The sequence below is a fragment of the Monodelphis domestica genome, chromosome X (genome assembly GCF_027887165.1).
Source record: "Monodelphis domestica isolate mMonDom1 chromosome X, mMonDom1.pri, whole genome shotgun sequence".
NCBI lineage: Eukaryota > Metazoa > Chordata > Mammalia > Didelphimorphia > Didelphidae > Monodelphis > Monodelphis domestica.
This window is the reverse complement of record NC_077235.1, coordinates 69509908-69522595: the sequence shown is the minus strand read 5'-3', so window position 1 is coordinate 69522595 and position 12688 is coordinate 69509908. Positions and strand designations below refer to the sequence as shown.

The 12688-nt window shown below is 40.4% G+C and overlaps 1 protein-coding gene across 1 annotated transcript in view; it reads left to right on the top strand.

Annotated features, from left to right (window-relative positions):
- The first annotated feature begins 2361 nt into the window (after positions 1-2361).
- LOC130456168 (RNA-binding protein 47-like) overlaps positions 2362-12688 on the top strand; it is a 66147-nt gene continuing 55820 nt past the window's right edge. The window contains exon 1 of the mRNA XM_056809728.1: positions 2362-2444. The gene's annotated coding sequence lies outside the window, so the exon portion shown is untranslated. The remainder of the gene's footprint in view (positions 2445-12688) is intronic.

Genomic DNA, 12688 nt, shown 5'->3' with positions numbered 1-12688 from the left:
GGACTGTTTGCCCTTTAATCCAGCCATAGCACTGCTGGGTTTGTACCCCCAAAGAGCTAATAAGGAAAAAGACTTGAACAAGAATATTCATAGCTGCCCTCTTTGTGTTGGCAGAAAATTGGAAAATGAGGGGATGCCCTTCAATTGGGGAATGGCTGAACAAATTGTTGTATGTGTTGGTGATGGAATACTATTGTGCTAAAAGGAATAAATACAGTGGAGGAATTCCATGGAGACTGGAACAACCTCCAGGAAGGGATGCAGAGTGAGAGGAGCAGGACCAGGAGAACATTGCACACAGAGACTGATACACTGTGGTACAATTGAATATAATGGACTTCTCCATTAATGGCAATGCAATGTTCCTGAACAATCTGCAGGGATCTATGAGAAAAAACACTATATATAAGTAGAGGACAAACTGTGGGAGTAAAAACACCGAGGAAAGGCAACTGTTTGACTACAGGGGTGGAGGGGATATGAGTGAGGAGAGACTCTAAATGAACCCCCTAATGCAAAAACCAACAACATGGAAATGGGTTCAGATCGAGGGCACATGTGATACCCAGTGGAATCACGCATCGGCTAGGGGAGGAGTGGCAGAAGGGGGTGGGAGGAAAAGAAAACGATCTTTGTTTCCAATGAATGATGTATGAAAATGACCAAATAAAATAATGTTTAAAAACTAAAATCAAATTTAGTATTTATTTATTTAAGTCCTGAAATTAAAGGAGAAATGGATAAAATTAAAAGTAAGACAAACATTGAACTAATAAATAGGACTAGGAGTTGATTTTATGAAATAAATAAATACATAAATCAAAGAGTCAAAAAAAAAAAGAATTGTGAACCCCATCACTGTTTCTCCCAACATCCCCTTTTGTTCTCATGTTACATCCTTGCACTTTGGAGATAAAGTTTTTGTGTGACCCCACCCCCCCTCTCCCTCTTTTCCCAAGAACCATGCTGGAAAAGCTGGCTTTATTCAGGCTTTTACTTTTGTACTTTTCTTCCTTCTGCTTCAAGCGATTATTAATAAATCTCATGAAACATAATGCTTGGAGGAATTGGATATTAATTTCAATTACAGTATCAAGGTTTTCCTGGAGGTGAATACTCTGACACTCTGTGTGACCTTGGGCTAGTCACTACCCCCCACCACTGGGGCTTGGGGCAGTCTATTCCTTTAAAAGCTGAGTGGAGGCTCAGTGGGCCCCTTTCCCACAGCAGGCCTCCCCTCTTGCTCCCTCTCCCAATCTTCTGGATGAGTACTAAGGAGGACAATCACCAGGACAGTCACTTTGCTGTAGTCAGAGCTCCGCCAAGGTTTGCCTTTGGACTTTGGTCCAACTCTGGCCTTCCCCTGCCTCCAAGTTCTCTCTTGGCTGGCTCTGTTCTGCCCTGAGCTTCAGGAAGGCGGGGTTAAGCCCAGCTTCTGTGAGGTCACTACCTTTCTCATGGAACATTCCCTGGTTGCTATGACAATGGGGCCCAAACAAACCACATTCTCAGCCAGGTGAGGCTGGCCACACTTGGTACTGCACTCTCCAAAGAGGACATTGGGTAAGTGAGTGAATTAACCCCTCTCCCTGCCATCTCCTTGACCACAGAGGGAATCTAGTGTCCTCTTTATCACCAGGGCTCCCCTCATCCCTGGTCTTCCAGCACAGGCTTGCCTTGAACACACTAGATGTACACTTGCTCACCCTGTGACCCACTCCATCTCTGCCTCACCAAATCCTCTATGGAGTCCCAGGTCAAAGGTCACCTCCTCCAGGAAGCCCTCCCTAACTCCTACCCTTTGTCAATCAGGAATAATCCTTTCCCCTGGACTATCAAATCAGAGGGTGGCATCCTCCCAGTGGAAAAGGGAGCTCCAAGGCCATCTTCCCTTGTTTCAAAGAGGAAAAAACTGGGGCCCCAAAGGGGAAGAGCCTTAGGATGTGGCCTCCAGGCAGGAAGGGGAAGTCCTCAAACAGTCAGATGGAAACAGCTCTTTAGAATGTCATGTTCCTAAAAGCTGAAATCAGAATCTGGGCCCTGCTAAGAACTACACTTTCTCACCTGACCCTTTGAGTGTCTCCTTCAGGGAGGACCCTTAAGAAAGGATTGGGGGGGGGTACAGGCATCCAGACTCTGAGACAGGAGGTTCTGTGTTCAAATATGGCTTCAGATGCTTCCTAGTCAAGTCAGTTATAACCTCCATCACTTATCCCTTATCTCTCTTCTGCCTTGGAACTGCTCCACAGTATTGATTCTAAAACAGAAGGGAAGGGCTTCAAAGAAAAGGAACGAAGGAGTTGACTGGCACATGGGACAGGGAGGAGCTGCTGAAAGATATTTCTCCCTTCTTCCCTAGGTGGGGAAGAAGTTCTGGAGACTCCAAGGATTGGGGCCCAGCCGGCCATTGAAGCTACTGCCAGAACAGGAGCCAGGAGCCACACGTGAGTCTTTGATGGGATAAGGTTGTGGGAACAATTACACAGGAGAGATGCTGGGAGGAATCCAGAAGACAAGAGGGGAGCCTACCAGGCCAGGCAGAAGACAGAGAACCTAAGGCTGTGGGGAGAGAGGACAGTGTCCTTGTTAGCCCTCAAGGAAGGATGTGTAGATGACTCAGGGAGGACCATTCTCCTGGGAGGTGCCCAGCTTGCTCTGGCTTCTATAGCCCCAACTCCACCCCAGGTCTTCACACCTCTTGCACTGTCTCAAGGTGGGCCTTATTTGAGGAATACAGGGAGTGCATCTTGGCTGGTGCAAGGAGAATCCCCTGAGGAGACCAGGGAGATCAGAAGGAGCAAATGGGTGGAAGCCAGATTTTGAAAGGCCTGAAAGAGTTTGGACTTTCTCCACAACCTGGGTGTCCTGAGTTTGGGCTCTGATGTGCCTGGGTCTTTCCATTTGGGGGTTTCTATCAGGAAGTGACTGCTTTGTCTTTCCACTTTGCCTTCTGGTTCAAACAGATCTGAAGAGTTTTATTTTAGGATTTCTTGGAATAGGATATCAAGACTTGAGCCCTCTCATTTTTCCCTCTTTCTCTTGGACTGGGCTTTGAGTCAGGCAGACCTGAATTCAAATTTGGTCTGAAACACTAAACCTCAGTTTCCTAATCTATTAGATAGTCCTAATAAGAGCTTGTATGTCCAGGCAATACCTATAAAGAACTTAGCATGGTGCCTGACAGAAGAAACATAAAGGCTACGGAATGAGGGTTAGGTGATTTGCCCAAGTTCATCTAGCTAGGAAGCTTCTGAGGTCAGATTTAAATCTAGGACCTCCAAACTCCAGGACTGGTGCTCTATCCACTGAACCACCTAGCTGTCCTGAATGCTCCCCACCACTGGATTTTTCTGGGCTTGTACCCTTGGTGTAACCAAACTATCACCTTCTAGAAGGCAGGAACTTCTGTTCCTCCTCATTTTTTTCAGTCTATTTTATTTTATTTATTATTTTGGTATTCTACCTTTCCTTAGCTGGCACAGTGTGTCAATGATTGTAAGCTATATATTTTCTTATTTTTTCTTTAAATATTTAAGTTGATTGATGTATTTGTTTTAAGTTAATTTATTTAGTCAATTTAGAACATTATTCCTTGGTTACAAGAATTATATTATTTCCCTCCCTCACCCCCCCCCATCCTACCCACAGCCTACACGAAATTTCATTGGGTATCACATGTGTCCTTGATGGAAACCTATTTCCATATTGTTGGTGTTTGCATTCAGATATTCATTTAGAGTCTACATCCCCAACCATATCCCCTAGACCCATGTATTCAAGCAGTTGTTTTTTTGTTCTGTGTTTCTACTCCCACAGTTTTCCCTTTGAATGTGGATAGTGATTTTTCTCATACATTCCTCCAAGTTGTTCAGGATCACTGTCTTACCGCTAATAGAGGAGTCCATTACATTCCATTTTACCACAATGTATCAGTCTCTGTGTATAATGTTCTCCTGGTCCTGCTCCTCTCACTCTGCATCACTTCCTGGAGGTCATTGCAGTTCCCATGGAATTCCTCCACATCATTATTCCTTTGAGTACAATAGTATTCCATCACCGACAGATAACACAATTTGTTCAGCCATTCCCCAATTGAAGGGCATCCCCTCATTTTCCAATTTTTTTGCCACCACAAAGAGCACAGCTATGAATATTCTTGTACAAGTCTTTTTCCTTATTATCTCTTTGGGGTACAAACCCAGCAGTGCTATGGCTGGATCAAAGGACAGGAAGACTTTTAGCACCCTTTGGACATAGTTCCAAATTGCCCTCCAGAATGTTTGGATCAATTCACAACTCCACCAGCAATGCATTAATGTCCCGAGTTTGCCACATCCCCTCCAGCATTCATTACTTTCCTTTTCTGTTGTGATAGCCAATCTGCTAGGTGTGACGTGATACCTCAGAGTTGTTTTGATTTGCATCTCTCTGATTATCAGAGATTTCGAACACTTTTTAATGTGCTTATTAATACTGATGATTTCTTTTTCTGAAAACTGGCTATTCGTGTCCCTTGCCCATTTATTAATTGGAGAATGGCTTGATTTTTTGTACAATTGCTTTATCTCTTTATGAATTTGAGTAATTAGACCTTTGTCAAAGATTTGTGTTATGAAGATTATTTCCCAATTGGTTGCTTCCCTTCTGCTTTGGGTTGTATTGGTTTTCTTTGTACAAAACCTTTTTAATTTGATGTAGGAAAAATTATTGATTTTACATTTTGTGATTTTTTTTTCTAGCTCTTTCTTGGTTTTAAAGTAGTTCCTTTCCCAAAAGTCTGACATGTATACTATTCTGTGTTCACCTAATTTGCTTATAGTTTCATTCTTTATATTCAGGTCATTCACCCATTCTGAGTTTATCTTGTTGTAGGGTGTGAGATGTTGATCCAAACCTAATCTCTTCCACATTGTCTTCCAATTTTTCCAGCAGTTTTTATCCAATAGTGGATTTTTGTCCGAAAAGCTGGCATCCTTGGGCTTGTCATAGACTATCTTGCTGAGGTCACATACCCCAAGTCTATTCCACTGATCGCCCTTTCTGTCTCTTAGCCAATACCAAATTGTTTTGATGACCACTGCTTTATAGTATAGTTTGAGATCTCTGACTGCAAGGCTACCTTCCTTTGCATTTTTTTTCATGATTTCCCTGGATATCCTCGATCTTTTGTTCTTACAAATGAATTTTGTTATGCTTTTTTCTTATCCAGTAAAAAAGTTTTTTGGTAGTTCAATGGGTATGGCTCTGAATAAGTAAATTAATTTGGGTAGGATTGTCATTTTTATTATGTCAGCTCATCCCACACATGAGCAATCAATGTTTTTCCAATTGTTTAGATCAAGTTTTAATTGTGTGGAGAGTGTTTTGTGGTTGTGTTCATATAGTTCCTGTGTTTGTCTCAGCAGATAGCTTCCTAAATATTTTATATTGTCTAGGGTGATTTTATTTTATTTATTATAATTTTATTTATTAATTTATTTTTTTGGTTACAATACTTACTTTATTTCCCTCCCTCCCCTCCACCCACCATTGACTGTCCCGCAGTCAATGCACAATTTCATTGGGTATTACTCTTGTCCTCTATCAGAACCTATTTCCATGCTGTTGTTTGCACAATGATGTTCATTTAGAGTCTACATCCCCAAACATATCCCTTTGGTCTATGTATTGAAGTAGTTGTCGAAAATTTGGATTTATAACAGGAATGCAAGAATGGTTCAATATTAGGAAAACCATCCATATATTTGACCATATTACCAAGTAGACCAACAAAAATCACAGGATTATCTCAATAGATGTAGAAAAAGCCTTTGGATAAGATACAACATTCATTCCTATTGAAAACACTAGAAAGTATAGGAATAGAGGGGCCTTTCCTAAAAATAATAAACAGTATATGTCTAAAACCATCAACTAAAATCATCTGCAATGGGGATAAACTAGAAGCCTTCCCAATAAGATGAGGAGTGAAACAAGGATGCCCATTATCACCTCTATTGTTTGACATTGTACTAGAAAGACTAGCCGTAGCAATTAGAGAAGAAAAAGAAATTGAAGGTATTAAAATAGGCAATGAGGTGACTAAGTTATCACTTAGCAGATGATAGGATGGTCTACTTAAAGAATTCTAGAGAATCAACTAAAAAGCTAGTGGAAATGATCAGCAACTTCATCAAAGTTGCAGGATACAAACTAAACCCGCATAAGTCATCAGCATTTCTATATATCTCTAATACATCCCAGCAGCAAGAGTCAGAAAGAGAAATTCCATTTAAAATCACCCGAGACAATATAAAATACTTAGGAATCTATCTGCCAAGACAAACACAGGAACTATATGAACACAACTACAAAATACGTTCCACACAATTAAAACTAGATCTAAACAATTGGAAAAACACTAATTGCTCATGGTAGGAGGAGGTAATATAATAAAAATGACCATCCTACCCAAATTAATTTACTTATTCAGTGCCATACCTATCGAAGTAGCAAGAAACTTTTTTACTGAATTAGAAAAAACTATAACAAAGTTCATTTGGAAGAACAAAGGATCAAGGATATCCAGGGAAATTATGAAAAAAAAATGCGAAGGAAGGAGGCCTTGCAGTCCCAGATCTTAAATTGTACTATAAAGCAGTGGTCATTAGAACAATTTGGTACTGGTTAAGAGACAGAAAGGAGGATTAGTGGAGTAGACTTGGGGTAGGTGATCTCAGCAAGACAGTCTATGATAAACCCAAAGATGCCAGACGTTGGGACAAAAATCCACTATTTGACAAAAACTGCTGGGAAAATTGGAAGGCCGTATGGGAGAGATTAGGTTTAGATCACCATCTCCCACCCTACACCAAGGTAAATATAGAATGGGTGAATGACTTGAATATAAAGAAGGAAATTATAAGTAAATTAGTTGAACATAGAATAGTTTACCTGTAAGATCTAATGGGAACGGAAAGATTTTAAGACCAAGCAAGTTAGAAAATATTGCAAAATGTAAAATGAATAATTTTTATTTGATTAAATTAAAAAGGGTTTGTGTAAACAAAGCCAATGCAATCCAAATTTAAAGGGAAAAGACAAATTGGGGGAAACATCTTTATAACAAAAATCTCTGAGAAAGGTCTATCTAATTAGTCAAATTTATAAGGAACTAAATCAATTGTACAAAAAAGCAAGCCATTCCCAATTGATAAATGAGCAAGACACATGAATAGGCAATTTTCAGATAAAGACATCAAAACCCTCAATAAGTACATGAAAAAAGTGGTCTAAATCTCTTGAGAAATACAAGTCAAAACAACTATGAGGTACCACCTCACACCTAGCAGGTTGACTAACATGACAGCAAAGGAGAGTAATTAATGAATGCTGGAGGGGATGTGGCAAAGTGGGGACATTAATTCATTGCTGGTGGATTTGTGAATTGATCCAAACATTCTGGAGGGCAATTTGGAACTATGTCCAAAGGGCGCTAAAAGACTGTCTGCCCTTTGATCCAGCCATAGCACTGCTGGGTTTGTACCCCAAAGAGATAATAGGGAAAAACACATGTACAAAAAATTTTATAGACTTGCTCTTTGTGGTAGCCAAAAATTGGAAAATGAGGGGAAGCCCTTCAATTGGGGAATGGCTAAACAAATTGTGGTATCTGATGGTGATGGAATACTATTGTGCCCAAAGGAATAATAAAGTGGAGGGATTCCATGTGAACTGGAATGACCTCCAGGAAGTGATGCAGAGTGAGAGGAGCAGAACCAGGAGAACCTTATACACAGAGACTGATACACTGTGGTACAATAGAATGTAATCAACTTCTCTACTAGTAGCAATGCAATGACCCAGGACAATTCTGATGGGCTTATGAGAAAGATGCTATCCACACCCAGAGAAAGAACTGAGGGAGCAGAAACACAAACAACTGATCACATGGGTTGATGGGGACATGATTGGGGATGGAGACACTAAGCAATTACCGTAATGCAAATATTAGTAATATAGACGTAGGTCTTGATCAATGATACATGTAAAACCCAATGGAACTGCTTGTTGGCTATGGAGGGCAGGGCAGAGTGAAAGAACGTGAGTCATGTTCTTCCTAATATTCTAAATGAATTAATTAAATAAAAATTTTCAAGTAAAAAATAAAGTATCCAGATAACAGGAAACATCAATTAAAATTAGTTTTATGTGGCATTCTTACACATAAGCCTCTAGTAGGTAACAAAGGCAGGGCTAATGCCATGAGCTGGGCTGGCACAGCAAAGTCTGCACTCTGCTCCTCTGCAGTTATGTGGCCTGCTGTGAGCTATGCTTCTCTCAGACCTGCCTCCTCTCCAACTCCAACACAGGAATCACCTTTGTCCCAAACTCAACAGGCTGCCCTCTGTGCATACACTCACTGCTGCACTGAGACCCTCCCCTTTTACACCACCCAGGGGAGGGAGGAAGCACTCCTATTCCCTGCTGGGCAGAGGGGCTGAGTAGAGGGGGAGGGGAGCAGCCCAGCTGCCCCTCCCTCTGGCTTTCTAGTTAGGAACTTGGGCAAACTCTGTGCCGCAGGGACGGGTGCACTGGGTCCTCGGTATGTGTGCCCACAGAGAGGTCTCTGCATGCCATCTCTGGCATATATGCCATAGGTTCATCATCATGGGTATAGCCCAATATTTCATACCTTATAACTATACCTATACCTATACCTATACCATGGACATGGCACATGTGCTCCAGCATGCCTGAGGATACTGCTCTATTCCTCCTCTCCACTGTACCTGAGGACATTTTTGTATGTCCTGCCCCTCTGCCCAATACCAAGCACTTCTTCCCTCTGCTGTCTGGAATAATGCTATGGTGAGGGAGGCGGGAAGGGGGGATGCTCACAGGCAGTTGAAGGTGTAGTTTGGGCACATGATCTCTAAAAAGTCTCACCAACTCTGCCCTATACTAAGATGAGTTCAAAATTGGGATATGGTTTTGATATAAAGAGTGATGTCATAAGGAAATTAGGAGGACATAGACTAGTTTACCTGGCAGATATATATATGGAGAAGGGAAAATTTTCTAATCAACTAAGAGATAGAGAACATAACAAGATGTAGAGCAAAAAGGTTTTGTAGAAACAAAACCAATGTAACCAAGATTAGAATGGAAATAACAAACTGGCAAATTTATGGGATACAGTTAAAGGTTGGGAAAATTTTTTACAGCAAAAGGCCTCACCTCCCAAACATATAGAGAACTGAGTCAAAGTTACAAAAGCACACAAGTCATTCCCCAATTGACAAATGGTCAGAGGATACAAATAAGCAGTTTTCAGATGAAGAAATCAAAACTACCTATAGTAAGATTTTTAAAAAGTGTTCTAAATCCCTATTGATTAGAGAAATGCAAGTTAAAACAATTCTGAGGATTCGTCCCACATGTATCAGATTAGCCAATAAGATAGTAAAGGAAAGTGATAAAAATTTGAGGAGATGTGGTAAAATTGGGGCACTAATACATTGTTGGCAGAGTTGTGAAGTGATTCAACCATTCCAGAGGACAATTTGGAACTATGCCTAAAAGGTTATAAAACTGTATATACCCTTTAATCTAGTCATACCATTTGTACAAAAATGTTTATAGTAGCTGTTTTTGTAGTGGCAAAGAACTGGAAATTTAGGTGATGTCCATCACCTGTGGAATGGCTGAACAAACTGTGGTATATGGCTGTGATGGAATACTTTTGGGCTATAAGAGATGATGAGCAGGATGATTCTAGAAAAAAACTAGGTGAAGTGAGCAGAACCAGGAGAACTTTGCACACAGTAACAGCAGTATTTTGGGTAATCATCTGTGATAGAGTTAGCTACTTTCAGCAATACAATGATCCAAGACAATTCTGAGGGACTTAATGACAAAAATGCTACCCACCTCCAGAAAATGCAAAGTTGGAGTCTGAATGCATGTAGAATTATACTGTGTTCTGCTTTATCTTATTGGTGTGCATTTTTATTTTGGAGTTTGAGTTTTATATGAGTATTCTCTCACAGCATGGCCAAAATGGAAACAAACTGTTACTGTTTCAGGGGGTAATGGGAGGAAGGAAGAGAATTTGAATTTTATAATTTCAGAAAACATATGTTCAAAATTGTTCTTACCTGTAATTGGGAAGATAAAATATTTTCAAAAGAAGGCATTCAAAATGGAGTTAATTCCTTGGATACTCTAAGTATTACATCATATCATCTGCAAAGACTGATATCGTAGTTACATCATTGCCCATTCTAATTCCTTAATTTCTTCATTGGTGATGAAATTACTCTTTTTACTTTTGATACTGGTAATTTAGTTTTTCTTTCTGTTTTTAATCAAGTTAACCAGTGATATATATGTTTTATTGGTACTAATTTTGATGCATCTCACAAATTTTGGTATGTGGTCTCATTGTCATTCTCTCAAATGAAAGCAACAATCTCCCTCCCCCCCAAACCCCCCCCATCAGAATGCTGGAAAGTACAACACAAAAGCAGTCTGGTCCCACAGACAGGGCAACCCTAGAGCCCAGTGGCAATGGAATAAAGGTCTCAAGCAGAACTCTGCTCAGGGACAATCTCAAGCCCTACAGAAGCAGGAGAAAACCCTCAAAGGCTCTGAGTTCCAGCCACAGTAGACAAAAAAAGGCCCCAGGATGCCCTAGTACAACATCAAAGGAGGCCTAGGGTTAAACCATAGCAGGAGACAAGGCAGAATAATTTCTGCAAAAGGTAGGACCTAATTTCAGTCACTACACTCAAAATCAATCAGTGTCTGCCCCAACAATCTAAGAATATAGGAGTGGAGTTTGATCCAATCATAAGTATCCAAACCAGACACTAAGGCTAGTAATGTGAGGCAATGAAAGAAAATGTGAAATACTAAGAAATATCTTAGGGCCGAGAGATGTTCACATCGTAAATTCAGAAAAAAAATAACTCTACAATAGTTTCAAAGTAGAACCCTTATGAAAATGTCCTGGCCACAAAGACTACAAGAAGACCTGGGCAGGGGAGGGGAGGATCAAATAATACGATAGAAAATGGAATAACTAGGGAAGACAAAATGGAAAGAACCAATACATTAGAAACACAGTAGAAAAACTTAAGAATACTTTAGGTGACAGCTAGGTGGCTCATTGGATTGAGTGTATTTCTTCACGAAATAAGTGGAAACTGACTAGATTATAGAGTTGAAGAGGAACGGGGCAAGGGCAAGACTATTCCTGCTGCTGCTGGTTCCCCAAGTGCCATATGTGTTGGACTGTTCCTACAGCCACTAGTTTCCCTTGGGTGTGAGTGTGCTGCCTTGTTTTCCACACTCACCCCAGCAAAAATAATAATGAAAATATAATCAAAATCTGAAAATAATCAAAACTACCAGAGTAGTATCAAAAATAGGTATCTTAATCAGGACAGGGGAGACGATAATCACAGGTACCATGCAGAGCCAACTGCTTTGGGGCAACCAAGTCTCAGGAAAGACTGCTGGTCCAGAAATAATTACTGGGAATTTCCAGTGACCTGCAGAACTTGGGGGCCAATAATTTTGGGGAGAATAGGGAAAATCAATCTGATTACATGAGTTTATTGAATGCTTGAGGAAAGATGCAGCAACAGTCTTCTGCCTTGGAACCAATACATAGTATTGATTGTAAGATGAAATATAAGGGTTTTAAAAAAGAAGATGCATGAGCCTAACCCCAGGTGTTTGAGTGACTGAGATGTGATTGCAAGTACTTACAGGTTAATTATTTCTCTTAAACTCAGTCCTTGGGAGAAAAGTAAACCTGATTTATTATCTTTGTCTGCCTTCCGTAGTGGCTTGAGTTTATAGATCTTTCTTCCACAAAGGAACACGCCACACAAGACTATGAGATAAAGATAAGAAGATATGAAATCTGTTTGGGCTTTCTTACCCTTTCGGGGAACTTGTACCTTAGTCGCATCAAAAAGGATCACTTCCTAGTAATACTATTCCTGGTGACAATATTTTCTTTGCTGCATCTGCATTACTTCTCAAATGGCGTTAAATCAGGAAGGTGGCCATTGGTCAGGAAAAGTAAGGCTCTGACTATATACATATTTACTTAGGCAAAGCCAATTGGGCAAAAGTGACCTGAAAGATTTTTCAGGAATGTAGATCAAACTGGAAACAGATTCTATAAAGACTAAATAATTAAATTAAATGGAGAGGAGAACTTAAAAAAGAAAAATTTCTCTCAAGTATAACTTTCTTCAAGGTATAACTTATTTAGTTTGAGGAAGAGTTGTTTTTTTAAACCCTTATCTTCCATCTGATTCCAAGGCAGAAGTGCGGTAAGGGCTAGGCAATGAGGGTCAAGTGACTTGCCCAGGGTCACACAGCTGGGAAGTGTCTGAGTCCAGATTTGAACCTAGGACCTCCTGTCTCTAGGCCTGGCTCTCAATCCCCTGAGCCAACCAGCTGCCCTCTTTGAGGAAGAGTTTTAACAACACTCAGGTTCAAATACCATCATAGACATGGTGAATTAGAAGAATGTGCCATGATTGTAATGTTTACCTAGTGGGTTCTCCAAGAGTTTCCAAAAACTGACTCTCACTTCTTTTCATCACAAAAGGGAAATTTAGAGTTACAGCATAGTTAACAGGTGGCCCCATGTCCTGTGAGAAATCTATAAAATTTCCTATTCCAG